The 13,997-nt window shown below is 50.3% G+C and overlaps 1 long non-coding RNA gene across 3 annotated transcripts in view; it reads right to left on the minus strand.

Moving 5' to 3' along the window:
* Positions 1-2,055: 2,055 nt before the first annotated feature.
* LOC138990447 (uncharacterized) overlaps positions 2,056-13,997 on the minus strand; it is a 58,900-nt gene continuing 46,958 nt past the window's right edge. For all 3 annotated transcript variants that reach the window (XR_011466574.1, XR_011466575.1, XR_011466573.1), the window contains one exon: positions 2,056-4,934. This is a non-coding gene — a long non-coding RNA (uncharacterized lncRNA). The remainder of the gene's footprint in view (positions 4,935-13,997) is intronic.

Consider the following 13,997-nt stretch of genomic DNA (forward strand, 5'->3'; position numbering starts at 1 on the left):
CATATCTGAGGTTATTGATATTTCTCCTGGCAATCTTGATTCCAGCTTGTGCTTCTTCCAGCCCAGCGTTTCTCATGAGGTACATTTAGTTGTCCTTAAAAGGTAATTTGCTGTTTAAACAAAAATAATAATATTTGGTGGAGTTTGTAACATCTACAGAAGTAAAATGCATGACAATAATAGCATTAAAGTCAGGAAGAGAGAAATGGAAGTACCCTATTATAAGGTTCTTACACTACATATGAAGTGGTACAATATCATTTGACAGTAGACTGACAAGTTAGAGACATATACCATAAATTCTAATGCAACAACTGAAATAACAGAATGAGGAATTATAGATAATAAGCCAATAAAGGAGGGAAAATGGAATAATGAAAAGCACTCAGTTAATCAGAAATGAGGCAGAAAGAGGGACTATCTTGACAGTCCATTGGTTAGGACTTCGCCTTCTAACGCAGAGGGTGTGGGTTTGATCCCTGGTCAGGGAACTAAGATCCCACATGCCTCAGGGCCAAAAAATCAAAACATAAAACAGAAGCAATGTTGTAACAAATTTAATAAAGACTTTAAAAAATGGTCCACATCAAAAAAGAAAGAAAGAAATGAGGCAGAAAAAGAAGAAAAGGAAAGAGCAAATGGGACAGAGAAAGAAAATATGAGATAATAGGCTTAAATCGAATCATATCAATAATCACATTAAATGTAAATGGTCTAAACACTCCCAATTAAAAAGCAGAGATTGTGAGATTGAATTTTTATAAAGACCCAAATACATGCCATCTACCAAAACAAAAACAAAACCACACATCCACTTCAGATATAAAGACACAAGTTAAAAGTACAAGCATGGAAAAAGATATACCACACTAACACTAATTAAAAGAGCACTAGAGTGGTTAGGTTAATATCAGAAAAAGCTCATTTCAGAGCAAAGAATCTTACTAGGGATAGATAAGGTCATTTCATAACAAGCAAGGGATTGACTAATTAAGAGCATAAAACAATTTTAAATGTTTATATTCCTAATGGCAGAGATCTAAAATATGTACAGCAAAAGCTGGTAGACCTCCAAGGAGAAACAAATCCATAGTTATACACTGAGATTTCAAATTTCAATAAATGAAAGAACAAATAGAAAATCAAATATTACCTTCCTAGTATGTCCTACCTTGACCATCAATTTGAATTGTGCTTCCTTACTCCCTAACCCTCTCTCCTGCACATGTCATCTTCTAACAAATTGTGTATCTATTTATTTATTAATATTTAAATTTATTTATTTGTATAATCCAAGAACAGTGTCTGGCACTTAAAAGATTCTTTAAATCAGATCAGATCAGATCAGATCAGTCACTCAGTCGTGTCCGACTCTTTGCGACCCCACCCCATGAATCGTAGCACACCAGGCCTCCCTGTCCATCACCAACTCCTGGAGTTCACTCAGACTCATGTCCATCGAGTCAGTGATGCCATCCAGCCATCTCATCCTCTGTCATCCCCTTCTCCTCCTGCCCCCAATCCCTCCCAGCATCAGAGTCTTTTCCAATGAGTCAACTCTTCACATGAGGTGGCCAAAGTACTGGAGTTTCAGCTTTAGCATCATTCCTTCCAAAGAAATCCCAGGGCTGATCTCCTTTAGAATGGACTGGTTGGATCTTCTTGCAGTCCAAGGGACTCTCAAGAGTCTTCTCCAACACCACAGTTTAAAAGCATCAATTCTTCGGCGTTCAGCCTTCTTCACAGTCCAACTCTCACATCCATACATGACCACAGGAAAAACCATAGCCTTGACTAGACGAACCTTTGTTGGCAAAGTAATGTCTCTGCTTTTGAATACGCTATCTAGGTTGGTCATAACTTTCCTTCCAAGGAGTAAGCGTCTTTTAATTTCATGGCTGCAGTCACCATCTGCAGTGATTTTGGAGCCCACAAAAATAAAGTCTGACACTGTTTCCACTGTTTCCCCATCTATTTCCCATGAAGTGATGGGACCGGATGCCATGATCTTCGTTTCTGAATGTTGAGCTTTAAGCCAACTTTTTCACTCTCCACTTTCACCTTCATCAAGAGGCTTTTTAGTTCCTCTTCACTTTCTGCCATAAGGGTGGTGTCATCTGCATATCTGAGGTTATTGATATTTCTCCTGGCAATCTTGATTCCAGCTTGTGTTTCTTCCAGTCCAGCGTTTCTCATGATGTACTCTGCATATAAGTTAAATAAACAGGGTGACAATATACAGCCTTGACATACTCCTTTTCCTATTTGGAACCACCACAACAAAAAGAACTGTTGAATAAAAGCATGATTGAAAGACTGTTAGTTGCTATCATTATGACAAATCATGTGACTCTGCATGGAGTCTTTCTCTTTTGTTACTTCAATGTGTAGACCCCAACAAAAATCAATATTGGGGTCCCAGAATTCTAGAACACAAGGGCAGAAATCATAGACATCCAGAATGTTCATGTAAGATGTATAGGATGTTAATATTCTAGAATGTCAGAGTCTACAACTCTGAAGTCTTAGAATGTTTAGAGCCAGAACATTAGATTCGGGGACTAGAGTTGACAAGGGATCTAAACTTAGTCTGTACTGGGGAGTGGAGGGGTGGTGCATTCAGAGTCAAATAGTATTCTCTTTATTTCACTTTCTGGTTCTGGGTGTCTCCTAACTTTATACCCATCAGTTCAGTTCAGCTGCTCAGTCGTGTCTGACTCTTTGCATAGAGAGGTATATACCCAGCTCTCTAACTCAGCTTAGCAAGGCAAATGGACTAAGAAACTATTCACCCATGGCCTCACGGGCTGTGGGAATGAGGGAAGTTGGGCCAGGGGAGGGAAAGGAGGGGAGGAAGGGGAGGCTGTATTTCTCCATTTTAATTCAGCTTTTGCTCACAGGGCCCCTTCTGGACTATAAACCCGTGAGGCCTTTCCGTCATGCAAGACTGGAGGCTGTCATTATCAGAAGGAACCACCACCACCACCTGCACAGGAATAAGGGGGAGAGCCCACAGCAGACTGAGCCAGGCCATCATCCCAGGGACCCTGCCCCTGGGATGGCCACAGAACTGGCTGGGGAGTCTAGGTCCCAGGGAGTAGAGAGATAGGTTACAGAGAGTCAGGGCAGCCTAGGTCCCTGCATTTCGGAGTGCAGACTTCACTCCCTGGGCATCGGGGCATCCTGGTGGTGGTGGGGAGGGCATGTCCAGCAAGTGGGGCCCACACACCAACTGTTGTCCTGCTTTGTTTTTATCTCCAGCTCTATCATCTCATGACTTCTGTGTTTATCTTCTTTCTCATCCATCTCTCAGACTAGATTGTGAGCCTGTGAGGACAACAAGCAGCTCTGCTTTGCTCATGCTGTCCTAGCATCTGGGGGTGCCCTTGTGAACTCTGCAAACAGTGAGTGTTAGGTCAGCATTGCTGGTGGATTACCCGAATGAAGCTGCTTTGCCAGCCCTCTCCTCGGGGATTCTGTGCACACTGGGTCACACCCTTATTATGAGCACTAGTGAAGGCTAAGAATCCTCTACTCAAACAAAACTCGAACCCTTCACAAGCTGGTGCAGACACTTCCCAGGGAACGAACACACACACACACACACACACCAGCTCTAAGCTCTGCACAGACCTCAAGCTTTGCACCCCTGGAGCAGGAGGAAACTCAAGAGCCTGTTTCCAGCATCATCTTTCACCCATCAGCTTTCAGTCCCTGTCCTGTGTCGTCCAGGGAAGGCCAGAGAAAATCCCAAGAACCAGCACATGCTGGATGCCCAGCGCTGACAGCCCGTGGCCTCCACCACCCCTGGGCACAGAGCTGTTACCTGAAACACAGCCTCCCATAGTGAGTTGGGAGCCCTTTCTGAACCACCTTGCTATTGGTCTCTACAATCGTCCTTCATTTAGCCTCCATTTAGGACCCGGGTTCTCAACACTCACTAATCACAGGCTGCCTTTTTGAGGCTGGGTCAACTGCTGGCAAAACACCAGGAAAAAATGCACAAAGAAGCATGACTTATCAGACAAATTCCCAGGGCCTCTCCTTCTCTCTTCCTACCCCAACCGCAGCCATCCGAGTCTGCAGAGCCCCAAGCGTGTAACCAGGGGTTACACACCCGAGTACAGGATGGGTGGCGGGGCCCCTTCTTTTTTTGGACACAGCTCGGAAACCCCTCCATTCCTTAGACTGCTGCTGTGCCTCGCGCCCCCCCACTTCTTAATTACTACCGCGCTGCTTAATTGGGCGCTGTGTGTGTGCGTGTGTGTGTTTCTCGGGGGCTGAGGGGCGTCTCTCCTACACATGGAGCGATCGGGTGGAGGGGGTGCTGGCTCCCGGCCCGAGAGCGAGACCCCTCCCCCGCCAGGCCGCTGGAGGATTGCGCAGCTCAAACAGATGGACCGAGCCGAGGGGGCGGGGGCGCGCTGACGGGGTGCTAGACGGCAGCGACGGCCGCGCCTCCCCGCGCGCGGACAAAGGCGGGGGCCGGGCGGCGCGCGCGCCTTATCAGCGCTAGCAGACCGGCCGTCCGGGCGGGCGCCGGCGGCCCGCGTGCAGGCGCACAAAGGCCCGGGCCGGGCGCGGGGGGCTGGGGGGACCGAGAAGATTAATTGCCCAATCAAGTTGTCGGCGCGGGGCGGGGGCGGGGCCGCGGCCCCGGGGGGACGCGGGGCGGCGCATAATGAAGTGTGCAAAAAGTTAATTTGCTCGGCGATTCGCTGCTAGCCGTAATCAAAGGCGGGCGGCGGGGAGGGCGGGAGTGGGGAGTATGCCCCTCCCGGACCCCCGACCCAGACTGCGATCCCGGGGGGCGCCGGGGGAGGGGACCCAGGACAGCCCCCCAGCGCCGGAGCAGGGGTGGGTAGAGGTCTCCAGACGCGCGTTCCACTCCTCCACTTCCTCCGGCCGAGTGTCCCAAGCGCCGCTCGCCTTTCCTGCAAACACAAAGGTTGACATTTCTGGAGCGTTCACTCCGGCCAGGCTCCGCGCCAAGCGTTTCCGGGCGTGATCTCCACTCTCAACCTGGGGAGGTAGGGCCGGTGATCATCACGTTTTGGAGCAGAGGAGCCCGGAGCCCGGAGATGCTTATAAGTGATCCAAGGTCACACGCGGGGCCCTAAAAAGGCTCGGGAGCCTTAGCTGAAAAACGGCACAGTGGAAGAGTGTCAAAGACAAAATACATTAGACAATGGGAGAGGTGATTTTGTTTTTTTTTCAAGCTCCTGCAATGGAGAAGCACCCGCGAGCCCAAGACCACGGTGTCTGGGCTGGGCCGGTTTGCCTGACTTTTATAGGGTGGAGTAGACAGGTTACAGGTGGGGGATGTTTTACAATCAGGGGAAGTCGTCTCAACCAGCTGAACAGGAAATGTTTATCTCTGTGTCTAGTTTCAGATGGCACAAACAGTTCTAACCTCAGCTAATCAACCAGGAGACAAAGAATGGGAAGGTCTTTGTTTGGCCTTAGCAGGCTCAGGCAAAAGCGAAAAGGTCACAGACAAACAAGGGGAGTCTAGTCTTAGGGGAGCCATGAGAAAGATGGATAGAGTCTTATCTAAGTATTATGGAGAAGGTGGTGGCTTGCAGTAAGCCATTTACCAGAACAAAATGGGTTGCTGCTGCTAAGTCACGTCAGTCGTGTCCCACTCTGTGCAACCCCATAGACGGCAGCCCACCAGGCTCCCGTCCCTGGGATTCTCCAGGCAAGAATCCTGGAGTGGGTTGCCATAATGGGTAGAGGGACTGCAAAAAAACAAAAGGTTGAGATTTCTTAACCATCCATATTTTCTATGGGCACAGGTAAAGTTTAACATTGTCAAAAGGTTGGCAGATGGTAAGGCAGAAGCTCTGATTTCCTGTGACAGCAGCTTTGCTGAGTGGTTTAGAACCACTGCCTTATGAGGCCCTTGTCCTCAATAAATATAAATGCCCCTTTAGTCAGCTCCCCTGGGGTTGTGACCTTGGGCAACTCATCTGACCTCTCCTCATACAATGGGAGCCATAATAAAATACCCACCCTATAAGATATGGTAAGTCCCCCACATACAAACAAGTTCCTTTCCAAGAGTCTGTTGGTAAGTCCAGTTTGTTCGTAAGTACAACAGTCACCCTAGGTACCCAACTAACACCTAGCTATATAATACTGTACTGTACTAGGTTTATAATACTTTTTTCACATAAATAATACATTAAAAAAAAACAATAAAACATTTTAAATCTTACAGTATCTTGAAAAGTACAGTGGTACAGTACAGCAACTGGCATACAGGGGCATGTTCACGTCTTTGAAAGTTCCTAACTTAAAGTTTGTATGTGGGGGACTTGCTGTATTATTATCAGTGAGAGCCTAAACAGTAAGCACCAAGCAAAGCACCTGGGTCACAGTAGGTGCATCATTCCTGTTAGTACGAGTGCTAGCATTTTCTCAGGAAGCAGAGGTGTCAGGATTTGAATTCCAGCAGCACGGTTTCAGAAACTGCGAGCTCACCCAGGTGCACAGCCAGATCTCTGTGTACGGCTTCAGTTCTCCAACACCAGATACATCCAAAACCTGTGTCCCAGGTACGGGGTGTACAAGAAAAGGAGCAGGCCCTGCCCTCCTGGAGGGGGTCATCCTGCAAGGCTGGCCAACCCCAGACAATAGTGGGAATGCCACAGTGGCCATGGGAGCTCTGCAGAGGTGCCAAACCTGGGCTTAGGGCTGGCTTTGGGAAGGCATGGTGGACATGCCCCAGATGCCCAGGACAACTGGCACAGAGGATTGGCAGCCATGACCCGAGCCCCATCAGATTTCCACCCAGACCCCCTCCTCAAGAAGCAGCTTCCACGCCCTGGAGCTGACTAGTGGCTCCTGAATCCTGGTTCTCTGATCCGTTGCCCAGGCCTGTCCCTGAGCCCAGGCAGGACCAGGAGACTGGAGAGGAAGCCCTTGAGGGTGACAAGAGCCAGGCTTGCAGGCGAGAAGGGGCGGGATTACAGCCAAGCCAAGATTTATGGGCCCGATCATAATAATGAAAGAAAGAAAGAAAAAAGGGACGCGTGTTCGGCAATGCCCAGGGACCAGGGCTGCTGCCCTATTACCAAAAATGTCGTAGCTCTCGACTCTGCAAATTAGCATAAAACATGCTGTTTTGCATCTATTTGCATGTAATTTACATGCTAATAACTTGACGCCACAATGCACCCAGTCCCCTAAGTGGCTTCTGGTCCTTGCTTTTCTCCCAGCTCCTGCCCCTTGTCTTGCTTTGAGAAAACCAGGGGATCTTGGTTCTAGGCTAGGCTGAGCCACTCAATCCCTGTGGGACCTGGACTGGTCCCTGTCCCTCTCTTGAGTCTCAGTTTCCTGACGGTGAGCTGAAGGAGACAAACTGAACAGGAGTTCTCAAATTATGCTCCAGTATCCCCCTTGAGGGCTGCAGACACAGAGACGGGGAAGCAGGTGGAGCAAGCACCCCCTCCCTCTATCCCCTTGAACAGCTGGGCTTCTGAGTAAAATTTCTCTTGAGCAATGCAGAGCCTCTTGTTAAAAACAAAGACCAAAAAGTTTGCAAACAAACAGACTCGGTTATCTTAGAGTCTTTCTAAGTCTTTCCAGTTCAATGTTCTCTAAAGATTTGAATAATAATACCAATCAGAGTTAAATATAGCACTTACCATGGGACAAGCAGTGTTCTAAGCACCAGGCACAGTCTTCCAAGCACACATAACTCAGTCTTCAGACAACCCTTGAAATAGACGCTATTATTATACTCCCATTTTATAGATGAGTAAACTGAGGCACGGAAAATAATTTACCTAGGTTCAAATAGCCACTACATGGGAAAGTGAAGATTCAGACAGTCTATCTCTAGAGTCTACATTGAATTTAGTCAAGTCAACCCTTCCATTGTACAGATGAGGATACTGAGGCCCAGAAAGGGAGATTGAAAATTTCTAAGCACCACAGCTAAACTGGCACTTGAACCTTGCTTCCTGCATGAGCCCCAGGCTCTTTGCCGTCTGGGGAAAGGTGAACAGAAAAGGGAAGTCTGGAGTTTCATAGGTGCTCAGGACTACTTCTCTCTGGGTCCAATGGGCTTGCCAGGGTGAGACATGCTTTCTACCTGGGTTACTACCAGAGCCTGCTTCCTCCTCCTCAGCCAGCCTCATCCCAGCTGGTGGACCTTGGGGAACAGGCCCTGAAACCAGCCAGGATGAGCCCCTAAATCAGGACAGACAGCAGGCTAGTGAGAGCACCAGGTGTGCCTGTCAGAGCCAGCACACAATGCCCTGGCCGGCTGTGCAGGTGGAGCAACTGCCCAGGGGGGCTCCACTGCAGGGGGCTGTGGGGCTTTATCTCTGCAGAGGCAGACAGTGCCAGGCCAGCAGGTGCTCAGCGCTCCCCCTCGGGGGTCTGGCTGGGAAACCCCCAGATGTAGGGACGACTGGCCTGCCTGAGCGGTGCCCCCTGTGGGTCTAGTCATCCCTCTCTTGATTCAGTATCCCTCAATGGCACCCTGGCCCTTCTCACGTCCCTGTCTGACCTGCCACCTCTCACCCTGCTCCAGCCACCTGGCCTTCTCTCTGCTCCTCCCCGACACCTCCAAGCTTAGTCCTACCTGGCCCCTTTGCAACTTGCTGTTTCCTCCAACTGGAACACCCTGCTTGGCTGCTTCGTGCCCTTCAGATCTCAGCTCCAGCCCTCAAACCTTCCCTGACCACACCCTCCAAAGCTCTGCCTCCCTTCCCCCTCACTCGCTAGCACTTAACCTTGATGTCTTCTCTGCCATTATTACAATCTGAATTTATCTTGTTTATTTATGTGTCTCCTCATTTAGTGCCTGTCTCCACCACTAGACCCTCACTCCAGGAGAGTCAGGACCATGTCTGTCTTATAGAAATATAGTTCTCAATAAATATTTGTTGAAAGAAAGAAATAAAGAGGGAAGACAGTAGCTGCTGAAGATTTATTTGGTTAGTTTCCACCACCTCCCCCTCCCCAACTCTGCCCTAGAATGTTAGCTCCATGGTGGGTGGGCAGGGGGGCGGGGCGGCGGGTACAGGCATTTATGCCTGTTTTTGTTATCTCTGTGATTCCCAGAGGCTAGCACTGTGCCTGGCACACAGTAGGCGTTCAATAAATATTTGTGCATGAATGAGCTGAGTGTGTAAGATCCTGCACTGGAAGCCAGGAGACCTGGCTTCCTTGCCAGTAATCCCCTTGATGGTGGGTAGGATCCTGGGCAAGTTCCTTCCTTCTGGGGACCTCCATCTCCATCTCCTCATCTGAAGCCTGGACTTTGGAATCCCTGCCACCTTCACCAGGACCACAAAAGGGAGAGTGCAGTCTGTCCTCAGTCCTCCGTGGGGAGGCAAACGGGGCAGCTGGTGGAGCTCCAGGGATTAGGGCCTGAAATCGGCCAGGATAAGCCCCAGGAGGCAAGGGGCAGAGAAACCTGGGTTTCAATCAGGACATGGCTATTACCTGGCTGCATGGCCTTGGGGGAGTCACTGTTCCTCTCTGAGCCTCCATTTCCTCATTTGCAAAAGGGACACAGTCACTGTGAGGACTGCCACAAGATGACAGAAGGGAGCATTGTGCACCATGCCCACAGTTGTCATTTCTCATCAGCAAGGCAGTGCAGCAAGGAGATCATGACACGCCTCTACCCAGCGTGTTTGTTTCTTATCTATAGAAGGAAGTCCTAAGGGTACCAACCTAACAGGTCACTGAGGTTGGATTGAGATGGGAAAATGTTATGTATGTACCTGGCACATGGTAGGGACTTTTACAACCACAGCCCTTAAAGTTTTCAACTGCCTCTGTGGCTGATTCTGATTATGGATATCCCAAATCATCAGAGCACAGAGGAGACTCGGGGTCAGAGTGGGTGTGGGTATGGTTTGAGTTCAGTGTTGGGGGTGGGCTGGAGAGGATGAGGCAGCAGAGGTATAAGGTCAGGATAAGATCAGGCGGTCCTGAGAGCTGGATAAGGAGTTAGCCTTTATAGTGGGAGCAGGGGGAGCTACAGGACGCATTAAAGCAGGGAAACAAGATGATATGAGTTTAAAAACACTCACTCTGGCTGCCAGTTTTCAGGTGTGGCTGGGATTACTGGTGGTTTCCAAGCCTACGGTCTCCCTTTCGCTTAGTATTAGGACCCTGTAGATACTGCTGAGCACATGGACACTAGAATAGAGACCACACTTCCTAGCCTCTTACAGTCAGGTATGGCCATGTGTCTCCATCCTGGCCAAGAGGGGAAAAGTAGAACACCACGTGCAATTCCTGAGAGAGGTCCTTACAGAGAGGCAGAGCCTCTTCCCCCTTCCCTCGGAATGTAAATATGATGACTGGGAATAAGCAGCTATTTTGGGCCGTGAGGTGTTGAGGAGTGTGGAACAGTAAGATAGAAGGAATCTGGGTCCCTGTGAACCAAAGAGCCATCTTGCTAGCTTAGGACTGCCGGCCTCCGGACTGTTTATGAGAAGGAGAAATCAGTGTTTGTCTCCTTTAAGGCACTCTTCTTTGGAGTTCTCTTCCACTCACAGCCAACTCCAAAACAGATGCAGTTGGCACAGGTGATCTTGGAGCACTGTGGCCCGTCTTGAGGTGCACAGGGCAGAGAACTCACCTGGGTCTCTTTTCTGCTCATATTGGCCCTGAAGCCCCCGGCCTTTGCAGCCAAGCTCTGCCTGTCCAAAGGCACAGCCCAGGTCAGCCCAACTGGTGGGTATCCCTGGCTGGGCTAAGCTCATGAGGAACTAAGATTAGGACTCCTACTGAGTCCTTCACAGAGAAGGGCTTCTCAGAGTCCTTCTCAGCGCTTCAGAGCTCTGAGAGGCAGGGCAGAGAGAAGACAGCAGACAATGGCAGGATGGCACTGTCCATCCCAGTGGCCACTTCAAGCCCCTTCTCAGCCTCTCAGCCTCTCCACATGGCACCCTTCTTAATGCCCTTCCCCAAACTCACAGATTCCACCACAGTGCCCTCCTGCGGCCCCCCAAGGCCTTCAAATTGGCATCTAATCTCCTCTCTGGCCCACCATGTCCTTGAAGATGGTGTGCAGCTTTGAATGAGACTCATGAGGACAAATCCCCTCTCTTAGGTGCTCTGTGACTTTGAGGAACTCATTGAAGCATCTTGGATTTAATTTCCTCCTCTGTGAAATGGAAATGATTATAACAACTACTTCCTGAGTCAGTGCAAGGGTTCCGATTATTGACTGTTGAGTAACAACCCACCCCAAATACAGTGTTGTTAACCAGTTTCTTAAGCTCACAGATTCGTATGGGTCAAGAATTCAGACAGAGCACATGGGAGATGGCTTCCTCCCATTCTACAGTACCTGGGGCCTCAGCTGGAAAGAACTGAAGACCAGGCACCAGAATCATCAAAAGGAGTCTGCCCTTACATGTCTGGCAGCCAAGCCTAGCTCAGCTGAGGCTATTAGCTGGAACAGCTGTATGCGGCCTCTCCTTGGGTCGTGAGCTTCCTCACAGCGTGGCAGCTGGGTTCCAAGAGCGAGTGTCCCCTGAGACCCAAGCACAGGTGATTATGGCCACATCTAACCTATCCTCAGAAGTCACACCGTGTCACTTCAGCCATATTTTATTTCTAGAAACCATCACAGGAGGGGTCATAGACTCCGCCCCTTGACAGGAAGAGAGTCAAGGAATTTGGAGTCATATTTTTTAAAATGCTTGAACAATGTGTAGCTCATCATAAGGACACATTAAATGTTAGCTGGAAGAAGTGGCAGTAGTGAAATAGTGGCAGGGTTCAATCCTGTATATACTGAAATAGCCATAAGACACTAGGCATAAAAAAGTTAATGGAGGAGGCACAGAAACAGGTCCCTGGAACCTAACATCCCCACTAGGCTGAAAGACAGAGTTTGGATAATAAGAGCTAATAGGTATTGAGTGCTTACTAGATGGCAGGCACAGAGCCAAGTACTTTCCATGCATGATCTTATATAATCCACATAGCGATCTAAGAGGCAGGTCTTAGCTTCCCACCCATTTACTGATGAATAGCCAGGGCTCAGAGAAGCGAGGGCTTCCCGGTGGTGCTAGTGGCAAAGAATGTGCCTGCCAGTGCAGAAGCATGAGAGATGAAGGTTCAATCCCTGAGTCAGGAAGATCCCCTGGAGAAGGGAATGGCAACCCTCTCCAGTATTCTTGCCTAGAGAATGTCAGGGATAGAGGAGCCTGGCAGGCTACAGTCCATGGCATCCCGAAGAGTCAGTCGGACACAACTGAGTGACTAATACCTTCATACCAGACAAGCGAAGGGTCTTGCCCGAGTCCACACAGCTAGGAAGAGGCACAGTCAGGATTTGAACCTAGGCAGCAGGTTGTCAGAGCTGGGCAGCAGGTTGTCAGAGCTGGTCCTCGTTTCCCAAGACGAAGCTGGGCACTAGCCAGCCTGCCAGGTGGAACAGGCCATCCTGACTGTTTGGTGACAGACAGGGAGGGCTCATGCTACTGGATGGAGAGCCAGGACCAGGAGGTTTGTCAGCTGCAAGCCCACAGTCACAGGCTGGGGGAAGGGGGCCAAGACCTCCGTCTGGAGGGATGGGGGAGGGGGGCAGTGAAGAGAGCCCAAAGAACAAGACAGAACCCCAGAGGCAGCAAAGCACTAAGGGATGATGATAAAGCCTGGGTCACCAGAACTGAGCCTCAAGATCACAGGGGGGCTCTGACCTCTGTTCCCTGGAGCACCCACCAGGCGGTCACTTGTCCCCTGCCTGGAGCAGGACTCAGCCTGCCACTGGAAGCCAGGAGGACTCGGTGTAGTGGGAGGAGCAGGAGGATGGGGAGGGAGCACCACTCCATACCCCAGCCAGGAGGGGACTCACCACAGTTCCAGGTGCGTAAGGGAGGCAGCACACTGTGGGGGGGTGGGTGGCTCTCTCCCACTGCCAGTGGGGTGCTGCTGGCCTTGACTCCTCTTCTCAACTGCTCTCTTTCCCTTCCTTCCTTTCTTATTTCCAGCCAGCCCTCCTTCCATGCTTCCTTCTATCCTTTCTTCCATGCCTTATTTCCATGCTCCCCTCTTTTCCTCTCTCCCTCCTTCTTGCCTTTCTGGCATTCCTTCCCCCTTATGAAATCTCACAGGGAGAAGCTACATTCCCCAAAGGCAAGGGTCAATCTGGTCCTAACCTGGTCATGACCATGGACTTCTTCATAAAATGAAGCATGTCTGCTGAGCCATCACAAAGCCAGTCCTAAGGGTGTCACGTATCTGTGATGAGCTCCTTCGACTCTCCCCAAATCAGATACTGTTGTATCTGCCAAGTCTTCTCTACCCCAGAGTCAGAGGGCATCTCCCAGAGCACATGAGTACCCTGAGTGTTACTAGAAGGCAGCTTCAGGAGCACTGGATTATAAGCTGGATCGCCTTGGCCTAATTGCTCAGTGCCGCTGAGCCCTGGTTTTCTTGGCTGAAACCACTTCACAGGTTGAGAAGAGGGTGGGACAGAACAACAGTTGTGCCCAGTCCCAGGAGGACTCTGTCTCCACCAGTCCCCTGCTGGCACAGGCCTCTGACCTTTCTCCCAGGCCCATGAGGCAGAGCCAACTCCCAGCTGACACTGGCAAGCGGCTAGGAGGGTGGACCGGCAGGCTGTCAGGGCCGGCCTTGTGCCCAGAGAACCTTCTGTGCCACTGTTCCTCGGCCAGGCAGGCCCAGCCCACCAGCCACTTCCCGTGTCCCTGGCAGGACAAGGCTGGAGGCCCCTCCTCTCTGCCTCTTGCTCAGTTGACCATGGTGGCTACCCTCCTCCCCCCAGGCCCTGGAAACAGAAGTCTCCAATATAAATGCAAATTCGCTGTGGTCCCTAGTCTCAGGCTGGCAGCTCCAGCCTGTACCACAGGCTGGGGACCTGAGCTGACACTGGCCCAGAGCAGATAAGCCCCTCTGGGCCACCCCCGCCCCAGGCCCTGCCCTCTCCTCAGCCTGTCAGCTCCACAAAAACCCCAGGGCGTCCCAGGCCTTCCCCTTCCCTGCCCCAG

Source organism: Bos mutus, chromosome 13 (assembly GCF_027580195.1).
Source record: "Bos mutus isolate GX-2022 chromosome 13, NWIPB_WYAK_1.1, whole genome shotgun sequence".
Lineage (NCBI taxonomy): Eukaryota > Metazoa > Chordata > Mammalia > Artiodactyla > Bovidae > Bos > Bos mutus.